General features: G+C 41.9%; 1 protein-coding gene across 4 annotated transcripts in view; it reads right to left on the bottom strand.

Moving 5' to 3' along the window:
• LOC100874760 (fibroblast growth factor receptor homolog 1) overlaps positions 1-15,475 on the bottom strand; it is a 49,943-nt gene that overhangs the window by 27,847 nt on the left and 6,621 nt on the right. Inside the window, exon 1 of one of the 4 annotated variants that reach the window (XM_012298042.2) lies at positions 3,060-3,461. The exons of the other annotated variants lie outside the window; for them this stretch is intronic. The gene's annotated coding sequence lies outside the window, so the exon portion shown is untranslated. Of the gene's footprint in view, positions 1-3,059; positions 3,462-15,475 lie in introns of those variants that run through there. 4 annotated transcript variants of the gene reach the window in all.

The following is a 15,475-nucleotide window of genomic DNA, read 5'->3' as shown; positions in this document are numbered from 1 at the left end:
AATTTGGAGATTTGAGAATTTGATGCGTTGGGAATTCGGGGATTTGAGAATTCGGTGCGCTGGAAACTTAAGGATTTGAGAATTTGATGCGTTCGAAATTCGGGGATTTGAGAGTTCGATGCGCTAGAAATTTAGAGATTTGGGAATTTAATGCGTTGGGAATTCGGGGATTTGAGAGTTCGATGCGCTGGAAATTTGGAGATTTGAGAATTTGATGCGTTGGGAATTCGGGGGTTTGAGAGTTCGATGCGCTGGAAATGTGGAGATTTGAGAATTTGATGCGTTGGGAATTCGGGGGTTTGAGAGTTCGATGCGCTGGAAATGTGGAGATTTGAGAATTTGATGCGTTGGGAATTCGAGAATTTGAGAATTCGATGCGTTGGAAATTTGGTGATTCGAGAGTTCGATGCGCTGGAAATTTGGGAATTTGAGAATTTGATGCGCTGGTACCTTGACGTATCAAGGTAGCTTCAACCTTCGATTAAGATAAATGCACAAATAATCTTAACAATTAAAATGAAAGCATATTTCTCGACGACGTTGTACCGAAGGCACATGAACCACCACTTAAACCTTGTATCACTGATTAGTTCATAAAGGGGGCGAATAGCGTCAGCGTTGTAGGAAAGCTTGAATTAGAAAATTGAGCGTGTAATTAATAATTTAGCAGCACGTGGCGGTGTTTACGTTGTCCGGTGAAAATGTCAGTTTCGCGGTTGATTCGCCGACAAATTAATCGCGTTCGACGATCGTGGTCTCGTAGAATGAATATATTGTACAATCACGCACCGCACTTCCCTGTTTCTCCCTAGGTTCGCTTCGGAACACAACGCACGTTCCATTAGCCTTTTGTTATTCACGCGAGTGTAGCACGAGTGTCCCTTTTTAGCTGAACCATCCAGCCAGTCAGCCAGCTAGAACCATCGTCAACGACACGTTCCTACTCACGTATTAAAGATATACCGGAGAAGAAAATGAAGTCTTCATTGCCTTCAAACGTGTTTATAATTCTTTCTCAACTTTTCACGTAGCATTGATCCTAAAACGTACTTCCTTTATGTACGAATCGGCTATACCATATTAATAATGCTTTCGTTGCAACTTACCGTTGCGCAACGATCGGTTTGATCGATTATATCCGATTGCTTATTTATTTCCTATCCGGTTCTATATATAGCCTACCTATTCCGTTTCTAACAAATTATTATTCTTCGAAAGTTTTTAATTCTTCAAAAGTTTCCAAGCAAATCGAGTTATCCTCCGAGTTACAAAGTTTATTCGTACTCCATAAGTCGGGATTATGCGATCGATCGCATCGACCGTCAGAAGACTAATTGCTATGAAACGTGACAGTAATCAGATTTTACGCAGCAATCAATCAGCGAAGCTTCAAAGTTGAACGTCGTAAATGATAACGAGAAACGTTTCTATCAAACTTTCTACCTTCAGTTTACTCAAACACCGTTTATCGTTTCCTTCGTTATCGAAGGTTCACAGGTACCTTTTTCCATTGGGCCCACCGGTTAGATATGATAGCGTTATCGCTAACCTAGCACAAGAATTTTCGTGTAGACCCATCACGTTTCTTCGAAGTTCAACTTAGGTATCGGCTGCTAATAAGTCTAATTAACGAACTTGAGACCGTCCATCTTTCGGAACTATAAAATTTTCAATTTGTTAATTTCAACGCTTGGAACTTAAGGAAATAAGTAGGTCAGTTAAGATGTCCATTTCCGAAGAGGCGTTCGCAAAGTTAGGAATTCAGTGGAGAGCAAAAACGAAAGCGATGTCAGAAGCTCGAGGTCAGAAATACGCGTTCGGGAGTACGGAAGTTGGCGTCTTTTTGCTCCGGTGTCTATCCGAGGCAGAAATGTGCGTGGAAACTTAGGGCGCCTCGAGCTTCAGGGAAGTGGTCTTTGTGATCTGGACCCGTACTCTTTCTCCTGTCACCCGAAAAACATCTGCTCAACGACAGAGAGCACTAGAAAGATTTTTTCTCGATGTTGCATAGAGCCAGTCAGCATCGAACAGAGACCGCCTTATGTTTCCTCGTCGGCCAGCGAGAAAAACGAAAAATACAAATCACTTCGTCAACCGACGAAAATTAATACTCCCCCAAATGTGCTCGTTAACAAACGTGCACCGTTTTTTCTTCACGGTAGGCCATGTTTCACTGCTCTCTCTCTCTGTCTCGGAAGGAATCGCAAAAATTCGGTCGACGGCGATCGCGTTCGGAAATATTAATTAATTCGAAGTGGGTCAACGACGGGGGGTCCTTTAAGAAAGTTTTCTAACAACGCGTAGAACCGGAAGCCGATCCTGGTCGTTTATCGGTTGAGAGAAAATCGGTGAGTCGAACGGGTATTTAATTTAAATGACGTTAAGTCGATGATTTACTCGGTCGTTTAAACCGGTGAAAATTTGTACTATACGAACGTTTCGATATTTCCGCCTATCGTCGAGTCTGTTTTATTAAGTGCGCGCATGTACGCTGGCTCGCTTCTTGCGACCAGTTGCCTGATAAGAAACGATCAAGTGGCCTGAGAAAAACGAGGGAGTGCCGTTAAATTAACTCACGCTTTTCCAACGACCTTCTGTACACCGTTTCGGTATACTAACTGTAACTCTCCGATCGCTTTCGATCATCTTTCAACCTTCCTTTTATCGCGAATCGATGCGGTCAAACTACTTTAACTTCTGCAAAGTCCCTTTGGGAATACGGTATCATTTACGATTGCACAAACTTCTGATTTGTATTCCAGTACCAACTTTGAAAGCCGTAGGAGGTTCTGAAAGTTACTCTAAGGCTCCTAGGCACTTAGAGTTTCTATGTATCGTCCCTTGATTTTATACTTCATTGATTTTAATTGGAAGTTAGGTCTTACATACCCTATACAACCTAGGTACCCTGTGGCTTTAATTACTATGTCTGAAGACATTAGAATAGATACTAGAAATAGAGATAATATTTAAAATTTGTCGAGGCTAAGGTCTTTACACCTTCCACCCTAGGATCCTTCATACAAAGTCTCGATTATATGAAAAGTAAATCATATTACCTTCGCTCACCGATTATCCTTCCACAACAGTAGGAACCATTCGATCGTACATAATCCTGGAAAAATAATTCTTCATATTCAACCCGGAGAGAATAAGAAACAAGAGTTTCCTTCGTTCGAATTTGCGCGACGAAGCACAATCGCTAGACTCCTCGTAATGGACAGTTTCCTGGGCAGACAGGGACACTGTGCCACCGATCGAACAGACGCATAATCCGCGCGGATGCAACGAAGAGAGATGGCACAAGACACGACACACGGTCTCTTGACCCCCGACACTATCTCTCTCGTTGTTCTCTCTCTTACACGACCGAAAATTATAGTCGGAGGAGAGCGACCCGTACACGGAGTGAATCGCGCTCTCGCGATGTTTATGCACCGGCGGCACGTTTTCATCTGACAGGCCGCGGCCCGCCGCGTGGCGTACCTGCTGTTGCGCACGCGCACCGCGACGCGCCGTTCGCGCGCCGTGCGCTCTCATTGGCTGCCCATTGATCGGAACTGCACGTGGTCCGGTCACGTGCGACAAGATGCGCCGCGGGATTCAGTAGGGTGAATGCACGCGAGGGTGGAGGTTGTATTGTTTTCGCGCTTCGTCCGGTTATCGGATCAAGCTTTTTTAACCCCTTTCCTTATCATTTTTTTTTATTTGCTGCGGTTGCCACGGTTATTCATCACCTACGGTTAACCCTTTGACTGCGGCGCACTTTTGCACGGCACCATCGATATTCGCGTGTCAATCAGTTGCTGTTTAGTTGTTCCATTACATGAAACGATAAATTCTGTTCGATTGGTTTTCTGAAGTAAATGAAGTATAAGGAGAATCTAAAGGGCTACGACTTTAGCAGTTGAAGGGTTAAATCTATTGTAATAATTGAGACGTTCGATTTAGAGCAAACCATTTGCTCCGATAACGGGATTGATAATGTCAACTGGTCACGTGACACTTTGATCTCAGACTCTTAAGCGATCTATCTCGGTGACATGGTCTCAATTTAAAGTGTCACTCGGTTCATTCGGCTGTACATCTTCACGTGTACTTTTGTACACGAATGTTGTTGCGAACCATTGAAATGTCTGTAATCGAAAATTATATGCCTGCTTAAATAACGATGAAGTTACAAGATTATAAGATCGAAGTAAAGTAGAAAAAATTTTGGAAGAAGGTGGGATAATATTCAAGATCGATAATTGCGTGGTCGAAACGAAGGGGAGGGTCGTTCACCGATTCATTGCATTGTTTAGTTGGGTCAAGATGAACGCCAACGCCGTCGAACAGCGCCCAGGAATTGACAGTTCGCTCGTTTCGCAAGCGTACAATAAAAGTGGTCGTACGACGAGCTTCGCAAACATGCCAGAGACTGCGTTTAACAAGCGTTGCAAAACAAATCGTTGTTCGTGTTTCCATCTATGTCGATATTATGATGAATGCAGGGTTTAATGATGAGCAAACGTGTATAATCATCGGTGATCTAAGTTCCTCGTAAACAATCGTTTCCTCGTTATCGGTTGTTTACATATGCATGCGTCCATAGATTGCGATCTTTTAATTACAGTTTCGATTAATTGATTGAAACGTAATAGCCACGGGCTGGTTACGATAGCCGATAAATACATGTTAGAAACTCGTTCCAAGTCGGATCGATAGAAACCCTCGATTGATTAAGCGGGACCAGTTCGACTCCGATCGAGTGTAACAGAATATGACATAACCGTACGACTGACTTTAACGTTAAAAATCGAGAAATTTGTCAATAACTTAAATAGACATTTCTTTACGGTTGACTTCGATCCGAAGTAACGGATCAGCGAATTAGATACTTCAGAACGCTAATCTTTCTTTACATAGTGCACTTAGCTACAAAGTAAGACTTCGCGGAAGATAAATGTAGCAAGTCTCGCATTACGTACTTTCACCTGGAATCCCTAGATGCATTGTGGAATCTCTGAGACTAGGAAGTAGACCTCTGGAACCCTGTAAACAATACTAGGTCCTCAACATATTAGGACTCGTGAATTTTAGAACACACGAGTGCTAAAATTCAAATACTCTGACACTTGAAGATCCTATCATATATGAACTCTAACTCACAAAAATTCTAAAAAAACTTATTAAGCCCAGAATAAAATTTTTACGCTACATTTACACTTAGGAAACTTAGAAACTATCGTAGAATGGTCCTGATGAATTCTAATAAAAATATGAAGAAGAAGAAGTCCACCCTCTTGTGTTTCGCAATTTTTCAACCCTCTAGAACGGTTATTCGGCGAGGATGCATTCGGACGTTGATTGTCCGTTGAAAAATGAACAGCATCCCCGAACGGGTTCCCGGAACGCGACTGAATGAATTACAAAAACGACGACGCACGTGCGCCGTTTCCGGCGTTGCAGCAAATCACGAGGTGCTTCCGGTGGATGGGTTCGGGGACGACGAGAGCCACGATATATGCCCGACACGAAACGGGACGCGTACTTTTTCTGAATTACGTGAACACATTTCACAATGGCTGTTTGGCAGATTAGACGTCGATAAGATTGCCACCCGGCTTTCATTCATGTTCTTCATTTGCTTACGAAAAGCCTGCTTTTGATCGTTCATTCGATGCTCCTCGATCGAATCTTGTATTTTTTTGCCCGGGAAATTTGAATAGGCACGAAATAATAGTAGATTCGAATAGTAGGTTTGAAGAAAACGAATGTTTCGAAAATGAACAGCTGGCAGAGGAAAATATACAAATATACGAAAACGAAAATAAGTAACAGTGTTAAAAGTCATTAACTTTGAATTTATTCAAGAAAACGTTATTCACTCATTTCTATTTAAAACGTCAAAGAAACTTTAATATTCCAGTAAACGTTGACTAACGGGGTACTTAAATATGTCCACCGTCATTATTCCTTTGAAATGAAAACTCTGAGCGAAGCGCTCTTTCAGTTCGTATCGTTGACATTCTTTCACGCTCCCGACGTTTTAAGCGGTCACCATTAAAAATTCTCAAAACAAATCCATGGCACGTTGAAGGGGGTAATAAAAGAGACGCGAGACACCGACCAGCCGTTTTCGATTTTTCCACAGACTATTATTTCGAGCCGCGTCTTGAGCGTAATTTCTTTAGTTCCTAGAAAACGACCAAAGGTGCCGAAAGAACCGCCATTACCGGAAAATCCTTGTCAACTAATGTCGTTAAGGAAGTGCGCTCTAATGAACCTTCTCTTCAATAATGCACTGCAGATGCAGAGGGTTCTCTTTGTTTCGAATTTCTCTAATTCTACAAATTTACTTTTTTAATTTCTCACGGCTCAAATTTTGGAAGTTCCAAATTTCTCGCGCACCAAATTCTCAAAGTTTCAAATTTCTGACACCCCAAATTCTCAAAGTTTCAAATTTCTCACACCCCCAATTCTCAAGCTTCCAAATTTCTCACGCCCCAAATTCTCAAGCTTTCAAATTTCTCACGCCCCAAATTCTCAAGCTTCCAAATTTTTTACGCGCCAAATTTCTCATGCCCCAAGTTCTCAAACTTCCAAATTCCTCACACCCCCAATTCTCAAGCTTTCAAATTTCTCACATTCCAAATTTCTGACGCCCCGAATTCCTTACACCCCAAATTCTCAAACTTCCAAATTTCTCACGCCCCAAATTCTCAAACTTCCAAACTCCCAACCCTCGAAATTTCCATCTCCCCAAATTCCCAACCCCCAAATTTCCAACCCCCCAAATTTCCAACCCCCTAAATTTCCATCTCCCCAAATTTCCAACACCCCAAATTTCCACCTCCCCAAAACTGCAAACACCCAAATTCACCTCGTCCCTATACAAATACTCGTCGATACGATACGTGATGGCGTGCATACTCCCCGTGAAGGGGATAAAGGTTCAATTTTTCTCGTGATCGTCTCGACAGTCGATATAATCGGTCGTCGAAAGAATCTCAGCTTAATCGGGCCGTGACTTCACGAACGAGGGTTCTCGTGGTACTATAAGCGCGCGGGGAGTGTACGGTGGGCGTTTTATGCTAATCAACCGGAGCGTTTCGCCTCGAAGGACCCACCACGGAAAGCAAAAAATTCTCCACACACAATGGACCTGACACGATCGAGCTTTCACTCGGTCGACGCATTATCGTTGCTCGAGATGAAACCCCGTGTCCGTTTCGCTACTATCACCTGGACAATGTTCTCCTATACAGGGTGTCTCGTTATACCATTTATTACCAGATAACTGCAACTTAGTATACTTTCTCGATCAAATTATGGCGCGATAAGCAGCTTACAGGGTTCTTTGGTCACATCACGATTATTTAGATAAACGGAATTTCATTCTCGGTTTATTAAGGTTTATTCTTACCAAGTTTAACTTGAGAAATTTCGATTACTGTCGAAAGCACTGGTACACCTGGTAAGTTGACACGTGAGAAGAATGCAAATTTTGCATAGAAAAATATATCAGCCGAAATCGATAAAGAACAATCTTCGATTAAATGTAGTGGTAGAGTCAATCGTTAGTGGATCACCCTGTATACTCAGGCCGTCTCCTCGTGCAATATAAATCTCTTCGATCAGAACCGCAGAGACAAATACTGTTGTCACCGGACGACAAGCCGTTTACAAGCAGAGGAAACGAACGTTGGTAGCCTCGTCGGAGAGATAGCAACTCGGAGACCAATGGATCATTTGTCGAGGCGATCTTTCTAACGCTGTCAAATGCAGCCTCTAACTCTGGCCTAGCCTCGCCATTTTGCCTGTACCCTGTGATTTAGAGTCGCGTGCAATTTTGCGAACACTCCATGTAATGGCCTTTTGTTTCCTCGCCTTTAATGCCTCGTCGTGGGACGTCCTGTTGCGACTCCTTTTATAACTCGTTCTTTGATAAACTGCCCTCTGTATCTGTTTCTAGAGCAGGTGTGACATTTCTTGCTTATTATTATGGCTATCTATACGTAGTTATACGCTCCTTGATACCTGTACGCAACTTATCATGCCGTATAAATTAATGTGTACATTATTATTATCGGCTGATAGTCTTTCATTTCTCTGGCAGAATTTTACGCAACTTCGCTTATCTTTTCGTATAAATTAATGGGTACATTATTATCGTTTGGTAGTCTATCATTTTTCTGGCAGAATTTTAATTCCCTTTTTGCAAAACGCGAGGATAGTTTATTTTAGAAGGTGCTTCGTTTCAAAGACTTTTGAGTATCTTTCATGCAACTTCAAATACTGTTTCCTAAATAACTTCAGTGGTATGAAGTGATGTTAAGGGCAACATAGATGAGAGATTGCTCACTTAACTCCATATGAACAAATTCTTATAATTACCACATTTAGGTACATCTCTGTACATAAGCATAATTACATGTACTTAGCGTTGTCAGATTATTGGTTACTTTAGAGAAAAAATTGTTGAAAATAACACAAGATTTGGTAGAAATTCGAGCATGTCCAGGGCGAATGCGGAGGATGTAGAGCGTAGAGAACAAGTCCGTGAGTGGTCACCGTTGAATCAACGCTCCGCTGGCTCCTTTTCTCATCGCGAACTCGACAATGAGCCGTAAAACTAGGCTTTTACATTAGAATGAGCCCACATGCGACACAAGCATCAAGTCCTCGACGTAACGTCGCACAATGACCGATTCACGGTCACGGTACCATGCGACAATACACGCTTGTTTGCCGGCACAATGAACAAACACGAGCAATCCGCATCGGGACAGCTGCACGTGAGAAAATATTTAGGAACTCGCGGCTCCTTTCCGTCATATCCATTCGCGAATATTTTCTAATCTCCGATTCCTGAATTTACAAATTTTCATATGTTTTCAAATTCTCAAATTTTTCAGATCAATGATTTTCAATATCTAATCACATAAACTTCCCACCCTAAAATCTTTAAATTCTCAGACTCCGGATTTCAAGAGAAAAATTTTAGTTACGTTAATGTCCTTTAAAATCCTTGACTTCGAAAATAAGAAAATGCAACAGCGATAGTACAACATTTTCTCTATCGGTAGAATTTTTAAGGTAAAAGAGGAACACGTTAATCGAGACGATTCGTATTCGGAATGCACTTTTCCTGCGTCTCCGATAACTCCATTAGTCGAGGCAGTCAACTGTTCAATTAAATTCACGCGTACCGGTAACTTTGTACACGAAGCTGATCCGATTAACAAGATCGTCGTTCGTATTCGATTCGCAAGGACGATCGTTCTTGTCCAATCAGCTTGGCACGACACCGTCAACCGATATTTCACTGGTTCCCGGTGGGTCGAGCAGGTCGGACGCGTCACCTCTCGTAACGAGGGCTTATTTATCCGACTCGCGATCTTCAGGACCACCGCGACGAAAACTGGTTTCCCTTTTGAATGAGTAAAGACGACACACGCGAGGATGCACCGGTTTATATACCGTGTCCATCCCGCTCGAGATATCGGGGCCAATCATGCGCGATTCCTCTATTTGTGCCTCTAGCATTTTAGACTTCGCTCGTAAATTACTCTAATTTTATGTTCGCAAATTTCCACACGTAAGAATATGCTCGGGTTAATATCTCCTTAAGTACCATCTTTTCTTTATAATTTAATTCACTCAGACCTGATATTTAATGGAAAGTTAAAAGAACATCTTAGATTACGAGCAGATTAATAATAATGAATTTTGAAGCGAAGATTCTGCTAATTCATCGAAGCATACAGAACTAAATTTTGTAACGTTTTCGAATCTGAAACAAGATAAGCATTATAACGTGTACACGGTTCGAAAGGTTCAATTAAATATAATAAAGTAAGTACACATACAGTAGATACTCTCGGTACATAACGTGTAGAACATCCGTATCTGCGGATCGATTAATGTAATCAAACGTATCGTCGTCAGCAAAAGGAGCGCGCAAAACCGCGAACACCTTGCTCGCTCCGCAAAAAGAATGCCGAGCTCGTACATCAAGCAGTCCGAAACAAGAAGCAACCTCGATACATCGAATCTCGATACACGATCGACCCTGGGTAATTAAGCGATCGTTCAAACGCTGATTGCGTTCCGATGAAACGCTGGCGCGGCGCAAGTCGAGTATAAAAGACGACAATAATTCCGAGGCGAATCGACGCGATAACGCGAAACCGATCGCGATCGATCGATCGTTTTCCGCTCGTTTCCGCTCGCGGCATTTTCTTATCGCGTCAAGTTTCTCGCGCACAGCTTCCCTCGATAATCCTATCGACGGAATGTCCTCGAAGGTCCTACAGGTGCGAGATGGTCGGCTTATCGCGATACACAAGCTACCCTCTTCGCGATCGCGACAAGAGCATTCAGAATAATTGCTTCGGGTCCAGATACCAGCCACGATTGATCCTCCCTCCACGGAATCTGCTCTCCTTTATTTATTTTCACTTACGTTCTTTTCTTTGCTGCTTCTCATTGACAGAGTCGTCGGGGCTGATTTGAAATTCAATGGAGGGCTTAGCCGGCAGATTGAGCGCCTAGAGATTCAGATTTCTGTTGCTCTTATCAGGGACCGGGATGGTAATTAGCTTGGGAGATTGTCAGAGATTCATGGGAAGTGATTGTGTCCTCGGTAAACTTTGAGCGCTGCCTCCTTACAAAGACCTTGATTAAAACGCAATTTTATAGCTACAGTGTTGTTAGATCAATTAAACCTTGAAACACCCACATCTTTAACCCCTTGCAGTATGACTTATTTGTCAAATGCGTCAGGCAGAACTGGCTAATTACAGCTACAATATTAAAACTGACAAAAAAGTTTGAAATGTTATGTCAATATGTTATTATGCAATCGTTGAGTATGCAAATTATAATTGGACTTGAATTTCGTACATAATTTCGTACGAAAGAGAGCTTTGCCTTCGACTGTACGTTCCCGTATCCCTAGTTAAGAGCCATCGACAGACGTCATTGTAACCGTAACTCAACAGCTTCTCCAGCTACCTTGTTCCTCGATTACCCTAATCAGTCAGAAGTCTTCAATCGATAAGTCGAGGATTTCTTTATTGCGAGCCTAGTATTAAAAAGATGGAAGAAAGGAACACGAGACTCGGAACACCTATATTATGTTGAAGGATAATTATCACAGAATCTCCTTCGTCCAACATGATTATTATTTAAGGGTACGGTTAAGACATTGACAAGAAGGTTTTATTTCGATCGCACATTATACGGATATAGCAGTGCATGCGGAGTCAGAGAGGCCAGTTTCTGTAGGGTGCACAGGGCGACATAAAAAGATAGGTAACATCGTTACTTTTCCCTGTTGCCCATTAGCATATCCGATTATGGTACGCAATGTGCACTGGAACGAGATAATTAGAAAAGATTGTGTCAAGAGTCCGTTTCGCAGTACGTTGGCCAGACAACGCAACACCTCGACCGTGCTTTTTCTTCTTCGATTTTTCGATACTCTCCTCTACCAGCACCAGGAAATGAATTATGATCGACAGGCGTATCTGTAGCGACGAAAGGAAAACAGTTGCTTTTCATTAGTCGTTCGTGTTCCTTCGGATCGGAGATACGATCGGGCATGACCCACTTTTTTTTCTTTTTATTGGTCGAAAGATCTTGTTACCGATTTGTCCGTGTGCTTTGGTTATTACGTTGGTAAAACAGTTTCACGGTACACAGATCCATCGTAGATCCATAAACTTGGTAATTGGGAATTTGCGGAATGGTAAGCTTTGTCCGAAATTAAGGATTTCGAATACCACCCTGAAGGCTGCGCGTCCTTTCTCCCCGCCTCTTTGATAAAATCTCACGCAAACCTGTGGACAACCTTTACGAAACAAATGAGAAAAATGAAGGTAAAAAAATAAAAGATAAACCGAGAAAATATGTCTGGTAGCCGTGGCATGTTATTCGATGCCAATCAAGATTAAGGGAGCACGATCTTCAACGAAGAACAGTCTCATTATTTCATGGCAACGACTACCACGATGCTATACTTGCCTTAATGATGATTAATACTACTCGCTACTTGTTTCGTCGTTTTACTATATAATCCGTGGATAACGAGGAGCGTATTCCTATTACGGTTTCTTACGTAAAATCGTCTCTATAAAATTAGACGTATCAATTAGACACACGTTCTTGACTTTGGAGTCTGCTTAGAAAAACGTTTGTTAATCTCCCTGTTACATGAATTTTCTTAAATTAGTCAGTAGATTATTATTTAGTAGAATTAGAACCTGTACCGTTCTTCCGCTCTCACTGCACGAAATTTGTAAAATTATTGAATATATTTTATATTTCATCGCTGAAGACTTTCGAAGTAAGCGTCTGCGCAGGATAATCGTTTACGAAAATTCGAAAACACCATTATTCTTTTAATATAAATACGTACATCGATATTTGCGTCTGCTCCGAAATCCTCTCGAGTGAAATATACAAACAGGATCCGAAAGAAAACGAATAAAAATAGATACCGCGTGCGTAGTATCCGCAGAAAGATCACTCGAGCCAAATCCGATACAAACTTTTGGCTTCGCAAGAATTTGTAGCCTCGGATTTATCGATTCCATTATAAAGAAGAATAACGGAACGTCCGAATAATTTATAGACAAAAGAAAGGAAAAGTATTTTATGGTACAAGACGGTTCGAAAATTAATTCAAGGAATAATTAAGCAGCAGACAAAAGTCGAAGGAAGTATACGAAGAGAGACTCGCCAATCACTCGACCTCGTTGTGCTCATTCCGCCAATTACTACGCGACGATGCGTACTAGATCGTGAACAGAAAACAAAAGGATCCGAACCGCACATTCTGCAAAGATTCCTTGAAACGAAACACCGAGAACGAAGAATGCATCAAGCCATTAACCATCAAACTTCGCGCGTCTTCGTTTATTTGCGAAACGATCTTTTAATCGACGTGTATCATCAATATTATTTCATCCAATTTGTTCGTGCACCTAGATGATCTTAATTACGGCGTACTAGATATGTAATTAGAATATATAGATGTATTGCTAGAATGTGTGGATGAGTAATTGCAATATGTAAATGTGTAATTGGAATATGTAGATGTGTGATTGAAAGTGGATGTATAATTGCAATATGTAGATGATCATATATGGTTAGATATGATATATGGTTGAAATATATAAACTACCAGATGAAGAATTTCGACAATGTGGAAGATGAAACAATGTCAAGAAAAAAGTGTAGACCTTGAGTTTAGTATGGTACTAAATCTAGGAATTAATTGGATCGTAATGGATGCAGCATAGCCAGAGAGGAAGAAAGAAAAGAAGGAGAGTATTAGAAGATTCGAAAGAGAGAGGAGGAGAAAGAGTAGCTGGGAAGTTATCGAAGCATCTCTTATTTGCGGTACGCCGCAGCTGCGGTCAGCATTATTATGCAATCAGACTATTAGGAAGTTGTATTATCGTAGCCCGCAAATAGGTTTATAAGGCGTTCCTCGTGGCCGCCGACTATAAATATTGATGATCTATCGCCCGGGAAAATTATTGGTTCGACGGTATAGCCGGAGCGCGTTTTCCTTCGTGTTGTTGGTCTTTTTTCGCGGATCTACCGAGACAGGGACCACGGGTCGTGTCCGGGTAAAGTCGACTAGGAAGTCGAGTCGATTAATCGCAATTGATACGTAAATCGTGCAACGCTCGAGTAAACGTGGATCACGCTCCTTGCCGGTACATTGTTGCATGGTATGTATTCATGGGGCGGAGCGGAATCGTGAGTCTCGTTAATGGCAGCGGAAACTATTCAATCCTTTACTCATCGAAGTTGCATTAAAATCCAATTTTTATCACAATGTTACATTATCATAAAATTAGACACTAAATTACAGGATCTATACCCGAGGTTCTTAGCTATTAGATTTTGTACCTAGAATCTATAATACACAGCCATTAAATCCTATTGTAACCGAAGTCAAAATTATAGGAGGCACTTTGACACCGTTTGAAAAATCCCCGAAACGATAAACCATTTTAATGGTGATTAAACGTTTACGCCAGCAATCTCGAAAATACGTGGGTCGATATAGTTGAAAGCTCGTTCGAGGTTGGCGAACGATAATTCTTGTCCAAACAAATGCAACGTTCCTCGGATGAAACCGATGTTTCAAAATAAGTCAGCGTTTGTTTCGCCGATGGCTGGTGAAACGACCCTCGCACCGCGAAGAGGAGGCTGGGGACGAAGGGTTGAATAAGTGAGATCGCTTTCGTCCGTGGCACGCGTCCGTGTTTTTTTCGAGCCTCGTTGAAAGACCGTGACGAGGTCCACCTGGTCATATATCGATGTAGCGGATCTAACCCTTTTAGCTCATTGCGAGTACAGATTGACGTGTTTATCGTGTAAGACGTCACGGTGAAAATGATATGACGAAAATGGATATATGTAATGAGACATCACGGTGAAAATGGATACCGCAACAGGACACCGCTGGGGAAAACGAGTACGTGTCGTAAATTTCAGAAATATGCAACATAGGGTTTGGCTAACAATCATGGGAGAGCTATGAAAGTTCTTTCAATTTTCAAACTTGTACTCAAATTTTTATGCATGAATTTTATTATCAACGGGCAGGAGGAAAATAATTATGTAAAGAACGTTTGACTCGTAAATGGAGAGTGTACCGTATCCGCCATATTTTCAAAGAACAACGCCGAAGAAGAAAGCACGTTAACTCTTTTCATTTCAGCATCTAAGGATTCCGTTTCGTTGGCCGATCCGCTTTGTCTCGCACGCACGCCTCCCGTGTGCAGCGAGCGCGGCAATTAGCGAATTCAGATTTCCAGCGATAAATTAAAGCCACGGGAGCACGAGTCGGCATGAAGCGCACGTGCACGCGTAACGCTATCATACATATATCCGGATACCTTGTGCACTCGGGACGCTCTATCATGCGTGCTAACATTCCGTCGCATCACGCTGTAATTGCGTTCCGTTTATCTTTAGACGCGGTACATACGCTTGCCGATAAAACCAACCGTTCGAATTCCCGTTGGCTTCTTGCCACTCCGATACTCGATCATTATCGTTCCTTTTCTGATCGCCGTTAAAAAGGATTATTAGGAAATCTTTGCTATGCTCTGACAGCTACAAAGATGCATTGTTCTTTTGGCACGTAGCTTGTACTAATTTTGACGCTGTACTCATTAGTGTTTGTTGCAAGAGTAAAGGGGATACAGGGGCAGTTGCATAGTAGACATAAGGGGTTGGATACTTGAGAACGATCTAAGCTATTAATCTAGAATCTATGATTCTGGAATTTGGACACTAGGAATTTTTGAGGGATGTAGGATCATGGAAGTGTAAGATCGGAACTCTTAGGTCTAGGAACTCTGGAATCCAGAAATCTTAACGCGAGGCTAAGTGGTCCATGGACTAAGTGCCTTTGGACCTACGAGTGACTAATAGAAATAACGCCGCAATAATAAAGTAATTG

Source organism: Megachile rotundata, chromosome 13 (genome assembly GCF_050947335.1).
Source record: "Megachile rotundata isolate GNS110a chromosome 13, iyMegRotu1, whole genome shotgun sequence".
NCBI lineage: Eukaryota > Metazoa > Arthropoda > Insecta > Hymenoptera > Megachilidae > Megachile > Megachile rotundata.
The sequence above is the reverse complement of the archived record's forward strand: the minus strand, read 5'-3'. Positions and strand labels throughout refer to the sequence as shown.